Source organism: Haliaeetus albicilla, chromosome 2, assembly GCF_947461875.1.
Source record: "Haliaeetus albicilla chromosome 2, bHalAlb1.1, whole genome shotgun sequence".
Lineage (NCBI taxonomy): Eukaryota > Metazoa > Chordata > Aves > Accipitriformes > Accipitridae > Haliaeetus > Haliaeetus albicilla.
The window spans coordinates 73,445,382-73,472,095 of NC_091484.1; the positions used below are offsets into that span (position 1 = coordinate 73,445,382).

At 43.4% G+C, this 26,714-nt stretch overlaps 1 protein-coding gene across 8 annotated transcripts in view; it reads left to right on the top strand.

The window, feature by feature from the left end:
• Positions 1–26,714, top strand: part of PRKAG2 (protein kinase AMP-activated non-catalytic subunit gamma 2) — a 225,368-nt gene that overhangs the window by 113,887 nt on the left and 84,767 nt on the right. For 2 of the 8 annotated variants that reach the window (XR_011323755.1, XR_011323756.1), the window contains one exon: positions 7,731–7,827. The exons of 5 other annotated variants lie outside the window; for them this stretch is intronic. The gene's annotated coding sequence lies outside the window, so the exon portion shown is untranslated. Of the gene's footprint in view, positions 1–7,730; positions 7,828–16,688; positions 16,784–26,714 lie in introns of all 8 variants that reach the window. One more of the 8 variants, XR_011323757.1, reaches the window with a different exon arrangement.

Here is a 26,714-nt window from a genome sequence, read left to right on the forward strand (position 1 = left end):
CCTTGGAGTTTTCAAGACTCAGTGAGCCAAAGCCATGGCTGACCTGGTCTTGGTTGATACCAGATCTGCGTTGACTGGGAGATTGGAGAAGCAGCTTCCAACAATCCCTTCCAACCAACATTTCTGTGATGCTCAGCTGTTCAGTTGCAAGGAAAGCTGAAGTTGCAAATATCCTGACTGTGCATCTTTTCCCAGCCAATTCTCAACATTCACATACAACTGCTCTTGTTTTAATAAATTTTCAAGAACTGAGTGACTTCTCAAGTAGAGGCAGCTAGGGCTGCTCGTACAGCTGATTTGTATCAGCAGACCAGCAGAAGGAGACCACTGCAAAGCCCAAGACCAACACTTACTCATTTATTGGGCCAACAAAGGCAGCGAGAGGTGTGTTTCCTACAAAAGCCTCCCAGGTTGCCTTCCAGCTGTTTCATATACATTAAGTGTGACCTTGAGAGTCCTGGACAGTTATTAATGCCCCCCTGAGGTGAGCAGTGTCTGGCCACCCCTGGCTGCTGCCCCACTTTGGGTAGTGTTGATTTACCAGCTGGAGGAATTGCACTGGGACTTGGTTTGTATCAGCTATCTGTCACTATAGTAACTCCTCACTTAACCAGTCCCTGCACTAAAAATAGATCACCTTGATCTCAAGGAAAGAAAACCAAAGGAAATCTAAAGGGGCAGTGATAGCGAGAGCTGTAGAGTCAGCTATTGACTGAAGGCTGGAACATTTGAAACCTCTTATAAATAATCTATCATGTAACAAATATTTGAGGGGAATCTATTTATCCAGAAACCCCACTGTGTCAGTGGGTTTGACGCTTTAGCAAAGGGCATGCATTACTTTTTATCAGAGGGATGTGTTTGCAGTTATCACCCAGCACACAGGGGATGTTGAAAACTGTGTGGGATGTTGCTTAGCTCGGTTAAGACGTGTAAGGGATCTTATCTTCTGAGTAAGCAGATCCGCAGCTCTGTCATTAGACCTGATAGCCCTCTATGCTCTTGTATGTAAGTTATCAAAATCCCTACTCATTTATGAAATTGTTACTGGCATCTGCAGAAATCTGTGAGGGACACAAACCTGAGAAAAACTGAATGCTGTTAGCGAAGCCGCTATCTCATGCTGAAGTTAATGGGAGCTGAGTGTTTTGGCACCTGATAGGGACAGGGTCCTCTGTAAGGGAAGTGCAAATGATACTTGAGCTTATTTTTCCTCCAAACACAGCTAGTGCTTACATCTTAAGGGAACGGAATAAATCCTTGTGAAGATAGGGCAGTAGGTGTGCAGGCAAAATAGCAACAAGATAAAGAGCTTGTTAAAGAGCTACGGAATTAACTGAAAATGCCTTTGATGGGAAAAGAACTGAATTTGCATTAAGATAGCTTGTATATCACAGTCAGTATGTATGATGCTCAGGAAAGGGTTAAATTAGCTTCCAGAGATGGCTGGAATTAGCATCATGTTTTCAGTGTTATCAGTCAGCAAGACTTTGCTCTTGATAAAAGGCCAGATTATTTTAATGACCTTTTTTGGCTAGCAATTTGCAGACATAGCTGATATTGAAATGTGTAGGCACTTAACTGCCCCTGCCCTGTATATTCTGATGCTTATTTTTATTTAGTATTATGAATAGCATTTTTTATGTTTAGTTCATCTTCCTAGAAACAAGAGAAGCAGCTTTCAATAGTGACACGCACCATCTCAGGAGAATACCTGTGCAGAGGGGGAGGGTGAGAGATACTGCTGACCCCCAAACTCCCACCAATCTTTTCAAGCTTAAAGCATATTATTACAAGGCAAAAAAAAAAGTAGAATTAGTTCTTGTTACATTTTTTTACCTCACTTGAGATCCACTGCTTTTACACCATCTGGGGATGTGACCCATATTCTTCACCTCTTCACTGGGTCCTCTTTTTAATCAGCTTTGGAGCCATGAAGGAACTGCGTAGCAAAGTAATTGGAAATCCTAAGCGCACTCCCAAACAGGAGGCATGGAGGTGTGAAAATGGAAATGTAGTTTTTTTAAACAGAAGAAAATCATTCATTGAAAAGGTCCTGTGATGCAAAGCCCATACACCTACCCCAGGTGTGACTCTGGCCCTCTGGCACTGTATTTTGGGGAGCGAGAGGATGTTTGGGTGAATGTCTCTAATACATGGCCGTTACTGAGAGGGAGAAGAGAGCAAATGAACCTTGGTCACTGTACATGCTCATTCAAAGACTTGTGCATTCATAGTCAGCCAAGTCTTCTGGAGGTGCTGGTTGCCGTTACTGGAGGTGATAGCAGTACATACACCAAAAGGGAAAAATTCCCCCAAATTGCAGGAGTTATTGCCAGCAAATGCCCTGTTTAGTGCTTTTACTCCCAGCTTCAGCCTGGCAGCGGATTTGGCACGGATACAAAATTTGCTGTAGGAATGAGCAGAGTTCCTAGTACCAGTATTCTCCTGATACGATATCTTCATGACAGTAAACTGAGTTTTACCTCTCTTAGCTGGCAAGACAGTTAGAAGTGTTTCTTCTGTCTCTAAAGAGACTGCTGCTTCCACCCTGCAATAAAAATCTCCTTACCCCAGAGTAGGTGGCAACTTTCAATTGCTGTCAGATTTGGGGTTGTTTTCTTCCTTCTTAAAAAGATACCAGAGTTTTCTTTTCTGTCAGCCATGTCCTTCTTTAAAACTTTATGGAGATCCTTCCTGGCAGTGGTAATAGGAAAACTAGAGATTATGTGAAATCTATATGAACTGAAACCCAAAGGGTTGTAAAACAAGGGTCTTATTGTAAATCATTACACATTTTTCCCAGAATAAACACCAGTATGGTACAGAGCACAAAGTGAAGCAGCAAGTTCCCTACAAGAAATCGCAAGAGCATAAACTAACCTTGAGATGTAGGAGATTAATATGGAAAAATTGTAATACTCAAGATTGACACAACTAATCCTAACTGAGGAGACTTGTAGAGAAATGATTATGTTATGGGAGTGGGTCGCCAGCTGAAATGAAAGCCTACTACAAAACACATGAGTGAGCAGCACTTTTAAAAATTTAATTACAAAACTGTCTGGGAGATTGAGAGGTGCTGCTTCTCTGTCAGAGGGAGCTGGTGGCTGGTCAGAACCTGGAATGATACGCTTGGTGCTTGCTCTCAGCTGAAAATTAGAGCTGTGAGGCTACATACATGGAGGGGAAAGTCGGCTCAAACTACAAAAGAATTAGACTGAAGAAATGATAATAGCAGAGGTTTTGTTCTCTGTGCAGGGATGGGGAATAGCATGAGTCTCGTTGCAGCTGAAGAGCTGCCAAGGTAGATTCACAGCACTGCCTCAGCCCCGGGTGACCACATAGACATGAGTGTGCCGCTACTGCAGTCCCCGCTGTGCAAAATAACTCTAAGAAGCCAACTTTAAATTACCTAATAGTTAATTTAAAGGAGAATAGTAGCTTCCTAACTGCCCTGTAATGGAGTTTGTAATTTACCTTGCTTCTCAGGCAAGTTTCACAGCTGTGCTGACACGGCTTATCCAAGTGTTGTGTTTAAAGGTGACTTGGATATGTCTTCTCTGCATTGCAGGCAGTGCAATTCCCGCTTGCTTTTTCCTCCCCAACTTCTTTACTAATAGGAGTCAGGAATCCACCAGGTTTGTTCCTGTCACTACTGTTGCAACATCTCATAACCGTAAGCAGGCCACATAGGTTTGGACTTGACTCTTCACGCTTCTGAAAGCAGCAGCCCGAGCACCCTGTTCTAGATTCCAAACTAAACACAAAAAGAAGGGTTTGACCTCAAAAGGCATTAAACGCTCACCAACAGTTGGTGCTTCTGAAAATCAAATTTAATGCCTGATGTCTTTTTACATCTTGTTTGAAGGCCTTGTCACAGACCCTTGACTATTTGGACTTGAGCACCTGCACATATTAACACACTTAGGTGGCTGAGAGGTTTTGGTTAATAACATGGGTAACTCCTTGTCATTGTGTTATTCGCTCAGTTGTAGATCTTGGAGTTTCTTTAAAAGATGGGCACCATTAGTATCATTTTACAAATGGTAAACTTTAGGCTATAGAAAATTAAGTGTTTTATCATAATCATAGTGTGGATAACACTAGAATAAAGGCACCTTCTGCTTAGGTGTGTGGTTACATTACTATTTTCACTGCTTTGAAACTTATTTTCAGTTAGAACACAAGAACAAATGTACGAGGTCAGGGCAATTATCCATCCAGATCAGTCTCTTTTTGTGCCAATTGCCAGTAACATGGGTGCAGGGAGTAGTATAAGAACAGGAGAAGAACGTAAGGATATTTCCCATTGTACTCTCCCAGCCTTCAGCGCTTTGTGGCTCATGTCCTGAGATACAGCTGGTGTTTGGTAGACCTTGACGAGTTTTTCTTCCAGGATCTTGGTCCAATTGCATTTCAGAATCAAAATTCTAGCTCCTACAACGGCACCTGCTCTGCTGTTTAAGAACATGATATATCAGAAGTATTTACTTGTATTTGTTTTGAGCCTCCCACCTGCTACTTTCATCTGATGCTCTCTTCCCTGTTTGCCATCTCTATCCCATGCCTGATTTTACAGGCCTCTGTCATATCCTTTCCCTGCAGTCATCTTTTCCTAAACTGAAGAGTTACTCCATACCTTCGATCAATCTTACCAGCCTTTCTGCAACTTTTCTAGTTTTACTGAGTCCTCTTTGAGGTTGGTCAATAGAAACCCATGGTCATCTATTGCAGTGTGTAGCTTCAACTCAGTCTGCACCTCTGTATTATGAAGCTGCCTTTGACCATAGCCCTTAAGTGACCAGTTAAGACAAGGCCACCACTGATGCCACCCTGGGGCCTGAACACTAGGGCTTGACTCAAAAGGAGGGTATTTTATTCTGCAGCCCATCCATTTACCTATGTAGACTATCCACGCTTAGCCAGACCCCTCTGGCATGCAACCAGAAGACATCTCTTGGGCACCCAACTGGCTGCTTACCTGAAAAGGAGTGTGCTTGGCCTTTGTGGTGTAGTCTTCTCCTATACTGATTACAAGGAATGGGTACATTTGCAAGGTAGGACATACACATAAGGGGAAAAGCTTTTCCTGGCCCACTGATAGAATTAGGAAGGTAGCTTTGTAAGAGCTGTAATAAGGATAGTCAAGAATAATTCACTGTCTAACAGATGGGAAAATGATATACCTGACAAATGTTAGGACGTGATTTACCTGTCTGGAAGGTTTAACTCAATACCTGGAAATTTTTTTGCTAAGAAAGAGCAGAAATCAAACTATGACAACAAATTAAACTGTGCACACAAGAGCCTATAGTAAAATAATTCTCTGAAAAGTGGAGTTGTGTATTTATTATTTCCTTGGCTTGTGCCTAACTATCTAATCAGTCTTTGTACATGTCAGCAGCACATCCATAATAAGAAAGTGCTGTGTGGATTGTGTGAACTGGAATTAGAGATGCGATAATCAGCCAAACCGTTGGAGACAATGTAAAGGCTGCGTGGCATTTGCATTCCTCTAGCCGAGGAAAAAAACCTTATATGTGCAAATGAGTTGTTGGGTTTTTTTTTCCTTCCTGATGTGTTATAACCATGGGCAAATTGCTCTCAGAGCAACACTTCCCCGACAGCATGCCCGTTCACACTGGGGTGCCTCCATGCCTGGTTAGACCTACTCCAGTATGGTGGTGACAGCTCTGCTATATTCAGTTAGTATGTAAGGTGATGTGGCAAATAGAGGCATACAGATGTATATATGCCATGGAAAAAATTTGGTGATGTATAGGTAGACCCACAGTTTTGTGATGAAGAGACCACAACTAGGATTAGAAAACCTATTTTCCCATCTGTAGAATGCTGATAATATTGATCAATCCCATCAAGATGTTGTGAAAGTAACTAATAACTACAGAGATTATCTCACTTTGTGATTCTCATACTACCTTAACGTCCTAAATTGTTACCGATTCCTTATGTAAGCAATCTGCCTGTTGCCCAGTTGTTCTTTTGGCCAGCCTCAGGGTTTTCTGTCTAAATCCTCCTTGACTCTTATCTTCCCATATTCTGATTAGCGTCACGGTTATCAAGGTATAAGGAGAGACTGAAAGCAAAAGGCTGATGTTGCAGAGGGAACGTGTGAAGTGCTGAGCAGATAAAAGCAAAGCTAGAAGCGATGAGTAGGACAAGTTCAGCAAAGTCTGATCCTAAATTTAATCTCAGCTCTGTAGGGCTACCACACCTTTCCTGCCTGGAGGAGGAGAAAGGCATGGGTCTGCCGCGGGTGTGTTGCAGTTCAGTCCCCGTGTCCAGCCACTGCCCATGCCTAGTGTCCCTTCTTGCTGTGGCAAGAAAATGAGGCAGGAATAGGTGACACTTGAAATGTAGAGCTTTTTCACTTTAAAGGTTTTTGTGACAAGAGCTGTCCTGACATACACCCTAGGGCAGACATAGCTTATCAAAACTATTCTTTAATGTATACAGTTTTAAGCCGTTCCTGGAAAATAACTATCTGTACTTGTAAAATGATATTGCTCTATACATTAAGAGCATTCTCCTCCCAAAAGCTGTTAATCAGCTAAATTAAGCTGGCGGAAGTTCTGCCTGCTTTAACGTTTCAGATAACTAAAAGTTAGATTAAGTGCCAACTCACCTGCCATGGAGCAGACTTCTGTCCCATGTTAGGTTGCATGACCTGACACACAGACCTTCCTCCCATGAAAAGCTGGATGTTTAAGTTCTCAGGACTACAACTTGAAAGAGGGAGATGAGAAAAAAATCCTATATGCAGGGCTAAAGGCGTATGGGACAGGTCTGTATCCCTTTTTCAGTTTCTAAAATTCAGGCTCATTATCCCAGACTAAACCTACTCACTGCTTAGACCATACTAAATGCTGTGTTTAAGTGACGGGTGTCAGAGCTCATCCCAGCTCAACTGGCATCTTGAAGAACAGGAAATATGAAGAGAGCTTCAACGTCCGCAGTTTAGGAGACAGTTCGAAGAGCACATAGTTAAGGCACTAGAACACACTGTTCGCTGGTGGATTGGAAACAGGAACTCACATGGAAATCTTGGATTTATTCCATTATCTAGCAGCAAAAGGAACGTTTCAGGACAAGAAGATGTTCTTTGCAGTAATATTCTTCATCAAAGACACTGAGAAGATGCCTTCTCGTTAAACAGAAATATGAGATGACAAATGTAGTAACACACTGAAAAAGTAAGAAGTCTCAGCTCTGTGTTGCTTGCTCGGGCATTGTGAAGGATCTAAGAACAAAATAGCTGAGTTGTATTCAAATGCAATATTTTGCATGAAAGTGATATGATGATGCAGACTGATTCCCTCCTTGCCCCCAGTCTCTTAGACCTCCTTTGAACCTTGAGAAAAGACTTGACAAAAGAAATCTGACTGATGCAATTTTGAAACCCCGAATGAGAGGCATTCAGGAAAATTAGTTGTTACAGGAAGAGGAGTTATTGTAGCGGATGAAAATTGGAGTTGTCTTCACTGTACTGGTAGCTTGAGTTTCACCCCAGCTGACTCCTACTCACACACAGGAGTTTCTAACATAGATTAAGAGATGTTTTAACGCTGAGCTGCTTTGCTCAGCGGGGAGTGGGTTGCTGCTGACATTCAAACTGTAGCAGGGAGGGTGCAGCTAAATGACAGGGGTGCTGCTGCTGCTCTTGCTGAAGTCAGTAGGTCTTTTTTTTTATTTTTTCTCATTCACAGGGAAGAAATCAAATATAGTAAATCCTGGCTAACAGTGGCAGCGAAGACAGCCTCTACAAGAGAGGGCAAGGAGCACAAATAGTCCATTTTCAATAGGGTAAGATGGTAACAAAGGGATGTTACGGGGGACTGTAGCAGGACTGGTGTTAATAATAGGAGTATTTGAAAAAGACTAATTGGATCTACACGTAACATTTTTAGTGTTACTTACCCAAACCAAATTTTCCCTCAATATTTCAATTGGGAGGTTTTAGTTCTAAAGAGTCTTTATGATCCATTTTCTCTATCTGCCATAATGTACCATGGTCTGGGACAGCAATAGAGTGTTCAGTCTTCATTCCACATTTTTACAGAAGATGATGAGCCTGAGCCACAGAAAGATGAAGGAATTCAGCCAGGATGGATTCAGTGTCAAAACCAGAACTGAAATTTTATTTCAGAGAGATGACCCTAAGACCTGCTGTTTCAAATTGCACTTCCCTGCACAGATGAAGGGGACCTATCTGCTGGCTGGCTCACCTTGGACAGTGTAGTTTATGTGAAACAAATGCTCCTATTTAAGTTAGCATTGCTGATCTTCCACGTTTTGTTTTGTTTTGCACGTTTGCATCATACAATTCATTTGCCCTACTTGTTGCTGGAGAACACTTTTGAGGGTAGGCCAGACAAACTATATCTCCTCCTTGGGTTACAAAGCAAGTAACCCAGGGGCTGATTTGCTCTAGGATGCCTTCAACTGTATCAGTGTCAGTTTTCTCTCTGTGTATCCAAAGACAGTGTTTTGTGTTCAGTTATCTTTGCCCATGTAACTGTCTTCAGGTCTCCCATCAGTACGTGTTTCACGTGAGCAGGTGCATTTGCAGACGTCTCCGCTCATTTTTCCAATTGAAAGAGTTTTGTGAAGGGTAGAGGGACAAACACTGACTTCCTGCTGAACAGTGATTCTGTTACTAAGGGTAATATTTTGGTAATTAGAAGGTCCTTTTTTTGAGTTTACCAAATCTTTCATAATTATGTGCTTTTATAAACAATCTTTTTAGCTTTACCCATTTGTGGAAAGGACATTATTTCAAATAATGCCTAACTATAGCATTAAATGGAGAATATCTTAGTTGGTTCATTTATTTTGTTCAGATTATTTTTATCTCCCAACACCGCTATATGGGTTCAGCTTTGTAAAACATCACACTCTCTGACCCATTTGATGCTATTAACCATAGTGAGATTATGTTCATGTGTTTGGTCCGTTCCCAGGTGCTCAGCACCTTGAATGAGCATGGGGACATATATGGAAGAGGAACATATATATCCAGCTGTCCTATAGCTCCAGCAAATTCACTGGGGGTATCCAGAGTTGAATTTAGATGAAACTTTTCATTTCTGTGTAGATCTTTTCTGAAAACGTTGAACACATTAGGAATTTCTGCAAACCCAAGGCTGTTTGTATCTGTCTCTGTATCTTCATAAACCACTGATCTGGCATGGCCATACCTGCTACGTGTGTGTGTGCACACATCCTCATACATGTGCTGCATCTTGCATGCAGAAATAGTTACGCATGTGGGAACTTCTCATCTTTGATCAGCAGCTGAGGAAACGATGACTAGTTCTGCGCATGCTGCTTTTTAGAAGATAGACGTGAACACATTAGAGGAATGAGATAAACAGTGGAACTGAACTGCATGGTAATAATTCAGGTGTAAAACATTTTGCATGTGAAGGGTCAGCTCCATGTCTCCATAAATGCAAATCCATTACAGATTTACATCCAGTGGATTCACATTTGGGTCCCTTATTGTTAGGCTCTTTATCTCAATTGTTTCGAGAGCTTCATTCAGGATATTCAGAGTAGAGCTTTTTATAATTTTGAAAAGACTGAAACATCTGGACATTCTAGATGCTCACCCAAATGCTTTGCTGTGCGTTGTGCTCTTGACTGTATGGGTCTCTCCACAACCTGTTACTGAAAAGGGCTCATTTTTAGTGCTAATGCCTTATCCATAATCCTTCCCCCGGTCTGAGGAGCTCAGTGGGAAGGACCGGAGAGCCAGATGTCTTCCCAGGCCAAGCAGCCTAATAACTAATGTCCCACATGCAGCTTCTGTAAGGGATCTGAAACCTCGGAGAAGTTGCTGGGGACACTCCATCCCCTACACAGCTTCTGGTGTCCCACAACACCTTCCTCCAACTGCCCTGGGAGGACACAGGGAAGAGGAACTGGCAGCCCACCCTTTGGCCAGGCAGGATTTCAACCAGCGTTCCTTGTTGCCATTAAAACCTCATCGATAGCAGCTATGAAAATTGCATTTATTTTTTTGCTCATCTGTTTCAGGAAGAGATTTTGAGCACCAGAGTAGAAGAACCATGCAATTAGGGTCTGTGAGAAAGATAAAGTCAAAAAATAATGAGACCTCCCTTGAAATGAGAGCCCATCACTAACTCCAAGATGAGCTCACACCTCTTCCATCCTGATAAAGGCCACCCCTACTTGAACAGCCACTGCTGCTCTCTCATGGAAACGTGTCTAGGACAGAAAGCATTAGCAGAATGCCCATCTACGCCTTGTGATTTCATTGCAGTCAACCTGCCTTTGACCGATGGGTGCAGTGATTTTTGTGTATTTCACAATTAAAGGGATAACTTGGAGTCTAGATACTTGGGACAGAAATCTGTTTCTGGTTCTGTAATGATTTCAAATCTTCCAGGTAATTTTTTTGGGGGGGGGGGGGGTCCCACTTTAAAGCTCTTTCTCTTCCTGAATCCACACAAGCAAAGCGGAAAAACAGCAGGATTATACTTGGGAAATGGGAAGAAAGTTCAGAATAAGCAAACTGAGAAAGCCTATTTTTCTATACTAGCTTTTGGTGGTGTCAGAAGGGAGAGGGGAGAGTAAGAGCAAGCAGAGAAATTCAGGCAGAATGGGATTTTTGTGGCTGCTGCGTCCCTTTAAATGTGAGATTATATTTTGATTTTGGGAAAATTAAACAGACACATGGAATAATCCTGAATTTCACAATGACAGCAGATATTGCTGGCCACACAGAGAGGAAACCAGCACATTTTTAAGGCATTTCAGTGGCCCACTTGGAAGAAACCTGATGGACTGTGTGAGTGAGTCTGTCTCTGATGTGGTGTGATTGCATACAGCCACCCCACAGGTGTAGAGAGTAGGCTTTAATTTAGTTAAATCAGGTAACCCTGTGGCAGGGAGCTTTCAGCCAGCCACCTGCATAAATACCCCAAGGTGTTGGCAGGTTTGGTGGCTGTATGGCTGCAGTTTCACATTTCTTGGTTATGGTACAGACATGCTCTTTACTGCAGTCAGCATGTTGTTTGCCCAGATTTTTTTTTTATATTAGGAGGTTTAAAAGGATGCTCGAGAAAGTATACTGCTGAATTTCAGATGACTAGGACTGCCATATCAGTTTGGGGTGTTAATGCATATACTGCTTAGAACAAGAGAGAGGGGAAATGCAGATTTGAGATTTTCTTCCTTGATCAGAGTTTGCTGAGTGATCTTGGATAAATCAGATAAAAAATATTCCCATTCAGGCGCTTGCAGTTCACTTCCTAAAGCCCTGTGGAGATGCCAGAACAATTTTCAGCGTTACAGAGTGTCCTCAGCCACTCGTGAATCCAGTGGGTGCTCAGTGCCTTAGCTAAGGCACTGGGGAAGTTATTTAAAATAATACTATGGATTTGGGTGTCAGGTCCAAGTTTACAGTTCTTGCCTTAATCTCTCTGTTTACCCAGCTGGCAAAACCCGTGGAAGTAAGAGCTCCCTACTGTGAGGCTGCATTGGGGAAGAGTCCCGAATCTGCCTCATTTTGCAAGAATTTCACTATATTCACCATTACAACCAATTTTCCCTAATTTAATTTATCTAAACTATCACCATCTGATGCACATTAATATAGGATGGTGATTTGAAGATTCACTGATCTGAGATGAATATGAAATGTTGGTCAGTGCAACGTAAGGCTTTCAGAAAAGCAGCTGGTGTTTGCTCTCCCATGTAAATCTCTGCTGCATCCCCAGTGAGTTTCGGATCATCCTGCAGTTCTGGGAGTGAGTCTGGAAACGTGGTGTCCTCTGCTGTAGGTATTTCCTTAGGGAGAGGCAGCTGTGCTGGAGCTCATGGACTTTATTTTACCAATGCAGTCCCTGAGGGAGAGGCAGGACGCAGAGCCCAGAGTCCGAAAGTCAAAGGCATGCTGAGGCTTCCAGAAAGGAGGTGTTGGTAGCACAAGTAGTAATGCAATGTGTCACCAAACAAGAAAAAAAAAAAAAAAAAAAAAAGGTTTTCTCCCCCAGAAGACAGGTTTCTGAGACTTTTCTGAAAAGAAGGAGGAATGTCAGACTCCCAGAACTGGAAAGAAAGGAGCAGAAACTTTGAAAGTTTTTGTGTTGGTGGGGGTTTTTTTTGTTGTTTTCTATTTCCTTATATTTCATCCTAATGATTTAATGGGCTGTGGAAGGTACATGGGTGAGTTCTCACCATCTAATCCACTTGTAAAAATCTTAACTGGTCCTGTCAGTGCTCATTAGCTGACACACAGCTTCCTTCATTTCAGCCTTTCACCTCCTGATAGAAGAGGTTTTCAGGTAGGGCCTCTGGGTTGGTTTCCTGTCCAGCCTCCTTTGGCATGTGCTGAGCATGACTTTTCCAGAAGCAGGAACGGTCTGGGTCCAGAGACAACGTGGATCAATCAGACTCATATGATGCTTGAGCACTGGTGGGAACCTGAAGTCCATGAGCTACGGGTCACAAACTTGTAGGCTTTCAAGCTCCTATGGTTTTATTTTGTATATAAAATATATGCAATTAGGCTTTCCTGTTGTCATATGATTTAAACCCAAATACTATGCCGGATTAGGCACAGTATCTTAGAAGTGTTCGAGAAATGGTGCTTTAACTGGTAACACACACTGTCTAAAGCAATCTGGCTGTACACAAGTTACTGGTGTTAGTATAAGATACTAATGATATGACCCATTGTGCTTTTCAGTGAGTTATTCTATATCCAGGTGTTATTAATGCTGTAAGTAAATGTAGGGTTTCACTGTATTAAAAATCACAGCAGAATTTCTGGGCTTGGCTTTTCAAACACTGTAAACGCTTCCTCATGTGAATAGCTCACTGAGGGACTATTCATAGCAGTAACTGCTTCTATCAGCTCCAAGGATTTCTATTTTATTTTGCATAAACCTTGCCATACAGACAGGACAGGGAGCAAAGCATCTGTCCTACTAACATTACCGAATTCAACTTTTTATAGCGGATAATGTTGAAATATGGGTGTGGGGACAGATGAGTCAGAGGTGGCAATCCGCAGAGGGACTTCAGGGCAGAAATGTTACGGTTATTTCTTACTCCAGAATCACATTTGCCTAGAATTGCTGTTACACCTTTTTTCCCCACAGAAGATGCAACAGGAGCTGAATTTACTTCCCTGCTTGCAAAGCATCAAACCATACTTTTCGTCCTACATTTCTGCTGTTTAAAACGAGCAGAGTTACTTTAATCTTCTTTTTTTTAACCCTTGTTAAAAACACAGGGTTTGTCAGTCTGGCAGGCTGGGTTTCAGCATTTTGTATGACTAAATGTTAAATTCTTGGTACTGTTTAGAATATTCGAGCCTGGCAGTTATCTGTAGATGTCTGACAAACACTAGCTTGTCTTCAACTGCTCTCACAAGCAGCTTTGCTTGATTTCCATGAGGATTTTTTTGGCAGCCACTTAGATCTAAGAATACATTATCAGCTTCTGTCCAGATCCCTGTAATGTGTAAACCAGGCTTGTACCCACGCTATCTGGAGGGAGCAAAGGGGAGAATCTCCTCTGCGGGCTGTGGAGCAGCAGCAGCAGAGATGATCCAGGGCTATGGCAAGCATTTCGGCGGCTGTGGTTGTATTTGCCCCTTCGTGAGAGCATCTGTGGCTGCTCAGGTCACCAGCATGGACCCAGTGCATCCACCAAGTTGATGGAAGGAAAAAAAAAATTGGTTGAGGCAAAGCTGCTCCTCTGTCCCAGGAGCACGAGGACCCAAGGCTCTTGCTGGGGAAGGGGAAGGTTTGAATTCATCGCTCTGGCCCTCAGCCATGCTTTGGCTGGTTTAGCCCATCTCTGCCCCTGTCCTCGCTGCTACAGAGGGCAGCGATGTCCCTTGCAGAGCCTCTCTGCGGCCTGTCCTCCCCGAAGCGCGCTTGCCCGGTTGTATGGAGACCTTTTGCCTCCATGTCTGGAGGGTTTGGCCGTGGCAAGAAAGTATGTGCTAAGATCTCAGCGAAGAGCAAGAAATGGAAAAATCAGAGGTTTAACCTCAGGGTGCCTCACTCGGGCTTGCTCTAAGCCCAGGTGTCTCTTTGCTATTGAATGGCATAATATTTATCCCGCTACAGCAAGACTGCCAAGCCACATGGCTTGGCAGTCAGACATGCACGTGGATTATTCTTTGACATATTTAGAGAGGCACACCTACCAGGCATCATGTTTGCCCACTTTTGTAATCATCTTGATTTAAACAAGAGGGATTACAACATTCGGTTTTCAGTCTCAGGCTGCAGGAGTGATTTCAATTAATTAAATGGCACCAGGACAAGTTTGGGATTGTGTGAACATGTAAAATCAAATATAAAGGGATCGTGGAAAGGCATCTCAATGTGGCTGTGAAATGAGTGAGGCGCCTTCACAGCCCCGTTCTGTTATGCATTTGGTGGTCAGGATTTAGAGCAGTGCTGTTATACGTAGTGGCAATCAATTAGATAAATATTGTATGAATTTAAAAATATTTCCACTGTTTATAGGATTCCTCTTGCTGGCTTCTTATAGCGCTGAATTCCATAGTCCTTCCACTAACGCACATAAATACTCTTTGTATTGGCTGGTGGGACCATAATTGTGCCTTGTCGTTCTCCACATTATTGGTGTATAAATCCTTCTATTTCCACTGGTGATGTTTTTTGGTTTTTTATTTTTAATATTGTAGGCATTAAATCTGCCTTTCTACTTTAGTTTCTTTAATATATCTTATGGGACATCAGAGAGAATGGCTTTGTTTTCTTCTTTTTCTTGGACATGGCTTTATACTGAAGTCCCCAAAATTAACTCTTCTAAGATGCAGTATAGTTTTACTCATAGGAAATTTGAAAGATGTCCAGCCTGGGTTTCTACATGTAATGGTTGCAAATCTGGGCTCTAAAAACCCAAGTTATGATTTTTTTCCCCTAATTTGTTTACGTACGTGTGTACACATGTGCAGGTACACACAGGTACAGGCAGCTGGAAAGTGGCCTGTAAGTCTGGTAATTAATCAAATGTCACAGCCAAATGAAAATACTATCCCTGGCCATAACCTAGGTAACACACATTGCTATAGAAACCTAATGCATCATGGAAAAGACCAACTGTACTTAAGGAGGGGGAAAAAGCCAACCCTGAATACAGTAGTTTAAGTTCTTTTGAATTTTAAAATATTGGGGAGTAAAAGTGGCAAAGACTGCGCAAGCCAGATATGAACAAATTTATTTGGAAGTTACTCTGAGGCAGGGACTGCACGAGCAGATGTATAGAATAAGTTGCTAATTTATTTGGAGTCTAGGTAAGGTTCACTGGAAATCTCTCCATTGATTTTTATTGGGAATTAGATCAAGGCCTTTGCTTGTGAGTGAAATGAGACAAGGAATCAATCACAAACCATTTCCACTCTCCTGAAGTACAGCTTCATTTATGAACAACAATGATTAAACATATTACCCTATTGCCACTTTTTCCATCAATTTTGAAGATGTGGAGCACATATTTCAGTGTTGCTAAGATGATGCAGTAGTCTATTTCCCCAGTATTTTTTGTGTAAAATTCAAGAGGCTTCATATATTCATAGCGTCACATAGCAAGTCATAAATCACTGCTGTGTGTTAGGTAAGAAATGTCGCTAGCATTCACAGAAAGGGAAGCAGAATCAGAGGAATCAGCTTGTTTGCTGTAGGAGCTGGTATCCTCTTTAATTTCCCTCCTTTTTATCACCTACACCATTATTTCAATTAAACATTTTACAGGTATTTCTGATCAGTGATTTTTGTGATCATAACTCATAAATACTTACTGGTTTTATGAACAAATTATGTACAATGTGAGTCTGATTCTTGCTTTGTAAATAGGTACAAATCGGAGTAAGTCGAGATATTTCTTTTTCATATGTGTGTATAAATGAGAAAAGAAATCAAAAGCAATTTATGAATCAGAATTGCCAAGTCTAAATTTGTTGCAACTTATTGAATCCATAGTCTTTAATGTCCCTGGCTTCTGGAATCATGTTACTTTATGAAAGCTTTCATTTTCTTTCTTTAAAAAAAAGGAAACGAAAATAAAAGATTTTTTTTTTTTTTTCCCTTGGAATTTTATAGCCCCATCCGGGTGCAGAGAAATATTGGGAAGACTTAATGTCTCAAAAAAGAAAATGCAGATAGGAGCCCTGACATTTATAGGTTTAAATACCATGACACTTCGAAGGTTTAGCTGGTGATTTTTTGTGGCATTTGAAACCAGTATTACTGATGAATACAATATGTACATACAAATGTTGTGCTCATTACAGTAGGACCATATGCACTAAAATAGCTGTATAGTTACAATGTAGTTTTGTTTATTTAATCCTGGGACATATCAGTGGAAAATCAAGCATCTAAAGCAGAAGTTAGCTTCATTGTTAGAGCTGCATTACATGCATAGCTCTAGGCATGGTACTTTTTGAAAATACTGCCTCTTGTTCTTGGTTGTGCAACATTCAAGCAAGGTAGCTGAACCGCATGTGATGCCAATAAATGAATGAGTTAAAATTGGATCGGCTTGTAAAACATGTACGTCTAATCCAGTGTTTTGGTAGCTCTGCTGTGGCCATATCAAGGCCACTTATAATAACACAGCTATTGAAATGCTGGGTTATATTTACATTCTAGGTGAGGAACAGCTTGTTGGTGTTGCTATACCGTACTCGGAGTGCGAGATGCAGCGTTTGTGCCAGCGGATCTGAACATACCCTGAGCAAAACAAGGTATTTGGGACCAAGGTTAGCTTGGCCACTCTATGGTGTTATGGCCAGCAGAAGCTACATTATTTGGAAAAAATGGTCTTCCCTTCTGTATGTAGTAGATCCACACACCCTAAGAATCCAGGCCCAGATTAGTTGCATTGGCTTATTAATGTATAAATGACCCCCTGTGAATCCCAGAGGGAGTTTTTTTGGAGAAGCGTTGAACAAGGGCAGCAGCTCAGTTTGGAAATCACAGAAACACCCACCCTCATCTCGAGCAGAATGGCTGGGGACATTTTTAGGCCTCCTCACAGAAGTGGAGATGGACCCCAGCATCCTCAGCCAGAAAGAATAAGGTCTACATTAGAGGCAAGGCATAAAGATCCCCTGGGGGTAGGATTGGAGCAGGGGGAAATTAAAATAGTGCACGTGCTTTATTTTTGAAATGTGTATGTTTTACAGCTGCTAATGTAAGGAAGAAGGTTTCGTGACATTTCAATAAAATCCAGACCATCTGTTTCTGTCTGCAGTGCAGACCTGTGCACTGCAGCTTTCCACTCGTGTGGGAGAACTGGGAAGCCCAGGTGCCACGTGGAGTAAGGAGAATCTGTTTCATTATCCAAGTGGGATTAAATATATAGAAGATGGAAAGCAGATCAGATCTGAAAGCTCCCTAAAGCGAGAAAGTTTGTCTTTAGGGAAAAAAAAAACCTAAACAAACAAAGCCATGATTAGCCACATTACAGACTAGAGACATCCCATGTGTTACCATCATGATAAGCATGTGCTTTTCCCATGAATTTCTGTGCCACGTTCCGTTTTACGCGTTATCTGCAAGTTGGCTTCTCGTGAAGCCAAATATTTGAGCAGGAGTCATCTCCATGGTGTTAGAGGGGTCCAATTAGCAACCGAAGTGCAAACAGGGGCAGCTGAGTCAATGGCAGAGGTTGACCCCAGCAGCCTGCCAGGAAGGGGCAGCTTCGCATTCCAGCTCGGCGCGGTGGGAACTCGGCCAGCCCTGGCTGCCCAGGAAAAGTCATGAATTAATGCATGTCTCTGCCGAGGAATGGGGATGTGCTGACGGCATTGCTGGGGCCTCTCAGAAAAGGAAGATAATGGACTAGTTTGTGCTTCTGCCCCCTGTTTGAAGAGCAACTTTTAGCCATTGGGAACATATAAATCATGGTTTAATAAACCGAGATGTGTAGGTTGTTATTTTGGTCTACATCTTGTTGCGGATAATGCTCTACATATTTGATGTAAATGATACAATGGGTCTGACTCCAAAAGCGAGTGTGTAGCTCAAGGGATAAATTGCATCTGTGTTCTCAGGGAAATGAGAAATGCTGCTCTGATTAAGTCTAATGGAAGCTAATTTCTGCAGAGCCCCATATACTCTACTGCTGATGTCTTGCCTTTGTCGAGTTTTGTTTTACATTATTAATTAACTATACTGCTGCTTCCAAGCACTTGAGACCCCTTTGAAGTTGCAGTTTGTTCAACTGATATGCAGTGTGCTACAGGTATAAACAACCTTATTGCATTAAACTGACACTTTAAGTAGTTCTGTGGCCGGAGAACTTACCTAGGAAGAACTTCTCCGTGCTGAGTCATGACTCCATGTTGCTTTAGCAAAGCCTCCACCACCAAATATTGGCTTTGGTCTTTAAAAATGCCTCTTGTTCTAAGCAAATGTATTAATCACTTTTAAGAGATGAAATATGCATTGCCACATGTTTTAAGGCAGTTGTATTGGCAAATAACTTTCTCTCCACAGAAAAAGCAAACTGCAGCCTGGAAGGGATCTATAAAGTGGTTAATAATCTGCTGTAGAAGAGCTCTGTCGTGAGGTTTTTGGCTTTTTTTTTTCTGCAAAGCACTCAGTAGTTTGGGATGTTATAGCTGATCAGCGGTAATATTGCAGAGCTGAAGGGACATATTTGTAGTTGATGCCAATTCTCCTGGGATCTGCAGAAATCTGGCTCTGTGCTTTCAGCCATCTGACCTTCCCACACTTCGGCGAGCACCAGTTCATGCATAGGTGATGCTACTGGTCGCGGAGAGGATGATGGTGAGAGCACATTGTGCTCCTGCTTCCTCTTCCCCAGCAAATCATGAGAGCAGGAGCACCATGAGTGCTGGGATGCTCCCGGCAGAGGAGGGGAAGGAGGAGGTTTGTTAATAGAGTCCCGTAATCCCCATGGGGATATAGAAGGACATAGCAAAGTCAGCATTTTCAGCACAAATCGGCCCTGTAATCTTCACGAGAGAATGAAATCCCCCCCAAGGACAGCACCTGGCTCCCAACAAGGTCCTCGTCTCTGCTACTGATGTCGTCAAAGACACTTGTTTTCTGCCAGTGCAATTGCAGGGTTATTTCCAAAATTAGTCCTGAATTTGGGTCCTGTTCATCGGCTGCTGGAGGAGGGATCAACGGACGAGGAGGAGGGGTGGGGGAAGAGAAGAACTGGGCAGAGTGCAGCTCTGGAGAGAGTGGGAACAGTAAAGAAACACCTGCAAGCAGTAGGAAAGGGGACCCTCGCCCTCCTCAGCGTCGTTGCTCAGTAAAGAGGAAGGAAAGTCTTCTGGGGAGCCAGGAGAGCCCTTGGCTAAAGGTTTTAGATCTGCCTGAAAGGTCTCTGGGAGAGCCCAGAGCTGAGTAGAGGAGGGATGACATGGCCATGGATGGCTGTGAATATTGAGGCATTTCCTGCACCCTTCACTTCATATATATTGCTGGCAGATAGTTTCCTTGTGTTCAGCAGACATTTCTCCTGTCTTGGTTTAATTTAGTTGAGGTAAATCCCCTGTGTCAGCCAAACCAAATGGCTCCAAGTGCAAGAGAAGAAAGCCGACAGCTCCTTCGGGAAGGGGAGGAGGAGAGGACGGAGATCGAGGGAAAGGTCTGAGCCAGTTTTCCTTGATCACGTTGTGGCACGTGACCGGGAATCACAGGGTGCCCGCTTGCGTGTCCTCCCATCTACAGCAGCCGTCCACATGTCTGTCACACTCTGACACTGGATCTGCAGCAACTGTTGCTTCAGCTGGCTGCTGGCATGTATTTATCATCAGTGGTGTTGAAAACAGAGCCAGAGCAAAATGTCATTAAAACTCCAGCTTTAGACATCAACAAGAGAAAAATGGAAAAGGATTCATCAATGTGAATGAAAACAATGGGATACATATTTTTTAAGCACAGGTTTGGGATATTTTCTTTTGGATTTCGATTGATTTCAGGTGACAGATCAAAGGAATGAAACAAAATACAGTTAGTAACGTATTCTGTTGTTCCTGCATGGATTTATTTCTACACATTTCTTGCACGCTGCCATTTTACGTAGGTGTGTGGTGGCTGGGAGCGCTTTCACCACTGGTGGGACACAGGGCATGGGGAAGGAAGGTCGTTGATTAGAGCCGTCGTGTCTCAGCAATGGCAAAGTTACATAATTATGTCTGTCAGGGATCCTTTTTCCAACTGCATACTGCTGAGGGCCTAGCAAAGGTTGTGCCTTGTTTACCTTGGCCATTTTAGTGGCTAAGCCCACTCTGGCTGATACCCTTTTTGTTTCTGTAGCACTCACCTCCTCCTGCGGCCAGCTGTGCCCAAGCCCCCCATCCAGGTCTGATTATTTTCCTTCACATTAAATAGTTTTGATTCACTGCCAGAGCCCTTTAATTTCATTGCGGCTTTGTTTGCCGAGATGAAACAATGCACAGAGTAACACAAATAATCATAATTTTGGTGAAACTGCTCCCCCAGCTCCTGAGCTGTCAACCTTCCTGCTCTGCCTGCTCCATACCAGTAGTACCAGCACACCCAGCTCCTGTCTCATCTTGGTTTAATCCTACTACCACTCTTGCTGCTGCCACAGTTGAATGGAAGTCAGTGCCTTCTCCAAAAACCGTGTTTGCTGGTCTTAACCCTGTAAAGTTTCAAGTCTGTGCTAGGAAGTTGCTTTCACCCAAACTCCAGGACTTTGTGGGGTGGCAGAACCCGGCACAATCTGTGCTTGGAATAGGGCTGAGCACTCCTTTTGCATCATTGGGACGGACAGGGCTAAAGCAAACGCTGTCAGAGATCCCACACTTGGCTCCACATAGTGTGAATACCTTGGACGTAAGCTCTGCAAGGCTAGCGGCCAGCCACGTGATGGTCCGGAGGTCTCAGCTGGCCTGGGCTGGTGTTCAGCTTGTACCAGCCGTGGTCCAACACTGATACAGCTGAGTTGTCCCAAGACGGATCCCGTTCAAGTTCAACAGAACTTCAGGGTGATGCTTCATGTTCAATCCTGCATCAAGAAAAAAGTGTCGGCTAAATACCAGCTACCTTCCACAAAACAGTGATTGAATTGCTTTTGCAGTGGTGAAACTCTGACAGAGTATATCTGTTCAATCAATGCAACAGTTTAAAAAAAAAAGAGGGAAAAAAAAAAAGCTTCTTGGGAACACAGCTTTACAGTGTGATGGAACGAGTGGTGCAAATGAACTGCTGAAGCCCCCTGATGTGACAAGAGCCTGTAAGGATAAATCTTAGGGAAACATTTGGAGAGCCATGAGCGTTATTCAGTACTATCCTGTCCTCTCTTGAAAGGAGAACATTGCAGAACTTCCTGATGTTCTTTGCAGTCAATCTGTAAGCTTTTGGTAGGAGTTACGGATCATATGTTCATGCTGTCTCTGCAGTGTCATCTTCTATTTTTCTGGAGGTGTCAGGAACATAATCAGCTGTCAGAAAAAATAGAGGCTCAGGGAAGCAAAGGATGTGGTTTTCTTGGCAAGTACAGTCTCCTCATCTTATGTCCTCTGCATCTGGACTGGAAGGACTAGACACCAGTCCCCTTTCTCGTCTGGTTTTTGCACAGCCTGGCTCAGCTAATGAGCTATCAGCCACAAACCCTTATCTGGATGGCTCTTTAAAGCCAGCTGGTCTTTTACCATCTGACTGATTCATTTGTGTTGAGCGGCAGCAGATGACTCTCAGCATCAAATACATTTTTGCCAATGTTCAGTAAACTAGGGTAATAGATGTGGTTTACTACTTGCAGAAGTGCCTGAAAACTTGTCAACGGTCTGTTTGTGGAGGCAGATTCAATCTAAATGGCTTTCTGAGTGGGAGTCCTGGGTATCTAGGGGATATGCAGGGATTGGGGTAGTGATGCTCTTGTCCAGAGCTGCCCATGCTTCGAGGAATAGGTTGCAGCACCGCCTTCCTTTAACAACTGAAAACAACCAGCTTTCCAGTGCAATAGTTACTTGTTACAAGGAGAAAACAGCTCATAATTTATTTTCAGAAATGAGGTCAAAATAGTGCAGCTGGGGAGGGAAGTGACTGACGCAGCGGGTCGGTAATGAGATACAAAGCCTTTCCCTGCTAGGTTAAATCCAGCTTCAGTCAGCAGTGACTGAAATCTTTTATCATTTGACAGTTGTTCACCGCGGCCTTTGCGGTGTTGGCTTTGCTCCGTGACATCTGAGTCAGGACTTGCATAACCAGCACCCTGCTCAGCTGCCTGTGCATCGCACGGACCTGCACAGGGAGCTGGGGCAGGTTAGCAGCGAAGCACCCGCTCCTCTTGCCGGGATCACCCTTGTCCTCCTGCTCTTCAGAAGGTTTTAGGTTGAACGTACTTTTTTCCTGGTTCGAAGCCCTGAACCCTGTCTGTTTCCAGCTGTGTCGGTGGACGGGGCGGTGGGGTGGAGGTTGTGGTAATCATCTACTCTGAGCTGAAGAGCAGCATTAGAGCGGCTCTGCCAGGGCTGTTGCAGCAGCCTCACCAATTGCTCGATCTGGTCCTGACTGGTGAGGCCATCCCTTCCCCAGGAAGTCTGGTCCTGCCCTCGGGTTCCCTCCTCGCAGCCTCCTCTGAAGCCCCTCTCCATGTCTGCCCCTGTGTGCACAGATCCTTGAAGGTTAAAGCCTTAAATAAAAGGGCATAGGTGTCTTCTGTACATTTCCTTTCCTTGACCATTGTAGAAGTACAAAAAACAATAGGGCAGACGGTCAGATCACTGCCCACAGGTTGTTTTCTAATGCACATCTAGGAATGGATGTAGCTTTCTTACTGACCCATCTAGGGAAGGAGATACTGAGATATTTAAGACCTGCTTTTCTTCTCTGGCACGTTAGCCAGTTGGAGTTGTTTCTGCCTTTTCCCCTTGTAGTATGTTAACTTTCATATCATAGATTTGTCTGCATCTCTTATGTCTGAGCTTTCAGATATTGCCTGGTCCTAGTCAGAGAGGTAGCAAACTTGGAGGAAGGGCCTCTTCAAATGTACCTGCTTGGAGATGCACTGAGCTTTTTCCTGATGCAATGGAAGCACCAAGCACTCTGTTCGCCTTACATGATTTTTATGGCTGCTTAATTTGCCTAGCGTCTGCAGTTTAAAGTGTGCTAGTCCTCTGGGTTTGTCGTGTACGTGAACAGACACGGCTCAGCCTTCCTGAGTCTGAGGACTGAAGCGATGGCTGTGAAATCCCTAGCGCGCTTTAGAGTATTGAATTGAGTGTGAAATAAGGATAGTCGAGAGTGTCAGTGTGAACTGCCTGTCCACAGCTGATGGGCTGAAGTCTCCCAGGACTTAGAGAGACACCTGCAAAAGGATGAGAACTGGTGTCATGGGAGGGAAAGGCAGAATGAAAGGGCAAAGGTAGATCTCCTTAAATACATCAGATTTCCCCACTGAGGGAAATCTCTGGCATGAAGGCATCCCCTGCTCCAAAGAGTCTGCATTTAGGTACTCTCTTTCAACATGCCGGTTCCTTTTGGCTCCTACTGTTTTCATACACTTTATAGCAGGATGACAGCTCTGAGGAGTAAAACAAGCCAGGAATGTGACTGCTGTCATGTGCTGGAGGCATGCTCTAATAGCGACCTGGGATGGGCTGTGGGTTGAAGCTGGGGTTGGATGACAAGGGAGGGGAAGGATTTCCTGGAGAGGAAAATTGCCTGGCCAGCCCTTTGGAAAAATGTAAGCGTGCTCTACTGAAGGGCACTTGTGCTTTTTCCTGCCAGGAGCTTGCAGCACCCCAGAGCTGGGTGTTGAGAGGAGGTATCAGCTGCAAACTGTTGTGCAGGCAAGTGAAGGAAGCCAGCCGGTGGCATGCTTTTGGGGGTTGGTCTTGCAGGTGCTCTGGTGAGTAGGCAAGTGGATGAAGAAGGTTTCAGTCAGCCTGCAAACAGAAGGTGAAATAAGAAAAAAGGAAATGGGTGAGGAATTCCTCTAACTTATTCTAATAGCATCAGTCTCTAGTGGACCCAAAGTGGAGCGTTAGATGTAACATTTTAGCAGGAAGCGTAGAGAGGAGAGGAGATGCTTGGTCTGCAGAAGAAGGAGGCAGATCAGGAGTCAAGAAAGCATATGTGGCTAGGAAGGCACAGGCCAACCTTCCGTCATGTAGTTGGTGCAGAAATACCAGAAAAGTGTGTGGTCAATATAAATACTTGGCAATAGAGATATAAAATCGGACCGGGTGTTGGTTGATCCAATGCAATGGACGTCAGTGAAGTTTAGTCCCCTCCCATGAGTTTGAATTTTACTATAGGCAGGTAAGAAGAATAAGATGATGGAGTTTAAGGGGACCTCCAAAATGATAGAATCATTAAATATCCCGGGGTGAGTGTTCATTTCATCTAACTGATATTTATCCAGGTATGTGTTTAAAGCTCCGTTTAGGCTTTTGTTAATAAAGTAGGGATTCATTTCTTGCTGAACTCTTTGAGTAGGATGGGCCAAAGTGCTCATGGCTCTGTTGAGCATGTAGCATGCTGGCTAACCATGTTTGACTTGCACAGTTGTGGCAACACCAGCATCTAAAACTTTGTAGGCATACCTTTTAGTATACCTCAGGTAGCCTCTTGGGGTAACTCCTGGCTCCATCCTGAAGTTTTGAGGTACAGATGTGATATCGCTGCTCTTCAGCCTCATTTAATTGCTGGGTATCATGACAGTACTTACTTTATGGGTAAGGGTGTGGAGAATCACAGCAAGAGGACAGGGCTTCATTTGATTTTAAGGTCACCCAGCTTCTGTGCTGGGAGAAGAAAATAAGATGGTAACTGATTCCGCATATATGGGAAGTGTGGACTTGCCAGTGGTAGATAAGTCCCTCCCGATTCAGGGCATATTTTAAGTCTTGTGATATAGTTGTGGTTTTGGTACACGGCTGTGCAGCCACCTTCTCCCTTTCTTTCTCCCTTGTGCCCTCAGCCAGATCCTAGATGAACAGCTCTGTTCATAGCAATCATTAGCAAAACTTGGGCTGTTGTTTTCTGTACACTTCAAGTGGTATAAACCAGCAATGCCACTGTACAAAGTGATTCTGCTTTCTTCCTGGCCCTTTTCCTGCTGCCCTCATCGTTGTGCTTGTGTTTGTACTGCAGTGGGAGACCAGTCTGGGTTAGAACTAACCAGAAGGACAGAGATCTGAGGTCGGTTGTAACCTACATCACTTCGAGATCTAATCGTGAAAGGCAGAAGAAAGCCGGTGTTGCGTGGATCATTTCATGGGAAGGAGAGGGTTAGTCTCGGAGCAGGCTAGTGTCTAGAGAAAGCAGCCATTTACTGCTGCACTAATGTTCAACTAAAAGCATGATCCAGTACCAATGAAGGCAATGGAAATTATACTACCCAGTGGCATAAGGAACAGGAGCAGGCCCATAGCAATTTATTTTCCGTCAAACAAGAGCCATGAAGTCATTAGTTATTTCTTCAGAAGGCTTTGGTAGGTGTGCTAGAGAGCACTGTGTCATCTCTGCTGTGCCATGTGTGCACAAAAAGATTAATTCCCAGGTTAGCAAGATAAGAATTATGATGAGACAGAAGTCTGAGTCAGACACAGTGGGGAGAGAAAAATGCCACAGGCTGAAGCAGTGCTTGGACTCCTGTTGAATTTTGAAAAGAGCTAGAATGAGGGAGATTTTTTGTTCTTTTAATAATGAAAAACATGAGTTTCAGAAGTGAAGAAATGGCAAATTACGGCTTCATTCTCTAGCTACAGCTTTCCTGAGGATTTGGAGCACTTTGCAAATATTTAATTACTCTCACCTCAGTGCCCTTGTAAGCATTGCAGAAAATAACACAAAAGTAAACTGTGCTGCAAGACTTGCAATCCAGCTGTAACATTGATGCCTTTACTAGCACCTCTAGAGCTATTTTCTTCATTGTAAGAGTAGGAAACTGAGGCTAATGTGAACTGATAAATTAAATAGAGAGCAGGTCCCAGGACCTGAGTCCTGAAGACTCTGCTCCGACAGCCTTATAACCTGCTATTCCGAACCTCAAAGTGGCACAGTCTGAACACCTGCCTTCTTGCTGCGCGGTGTGGCTGTGTGCAGCATTACAGTACGCATTCCCCTGGCGCCAGCCCTGGGGCTTTCATGCGTACACTGTAAATGGATATCCTAGTGGTCTTTATGTGCATTAATATTCTGTCTTTCGGTTACACAGAGAGTAGATGTACTGTGGAGATGAAATCACCCACAGTGATTTCAGTGGGGTTCTGCAGGCTCGGATTTAGACTGTTCTTTTCATTAACTTGGACCTCTAATGACAGATTTGTAAAATGTTTGGGGTTTTTTTCAGTTTCTATAGGGTGTTCCTCTCCTTTAGCATGTTACAGAAATAAGGTACGTGGTTAAGGCACTGATGCAGAACAAGCAAGCTCAGAAAATCTTTGCCTCAGTTCCCTCATTTTTTAAGTTTACATTGGATGAGCATATCGTAAATCATAGGAGAAGCAACAACTTACCCTATTCTGCAACCCCCCAAGCAGCTGCTTTTGAAAAACTGACATTCAGTGCAGTGATTAAGTATGAAATCCATAAGTGTGAAATTAAGCATCAGAACAAGCAAGTAATTACTTCCAAACTTGTCTTTAGATGTTGTGCATACAACATTCCCCCTCCCACCTTTCCCCCCTTAATTTTCCTCCTCTTTTCCTTTGCCTCTCA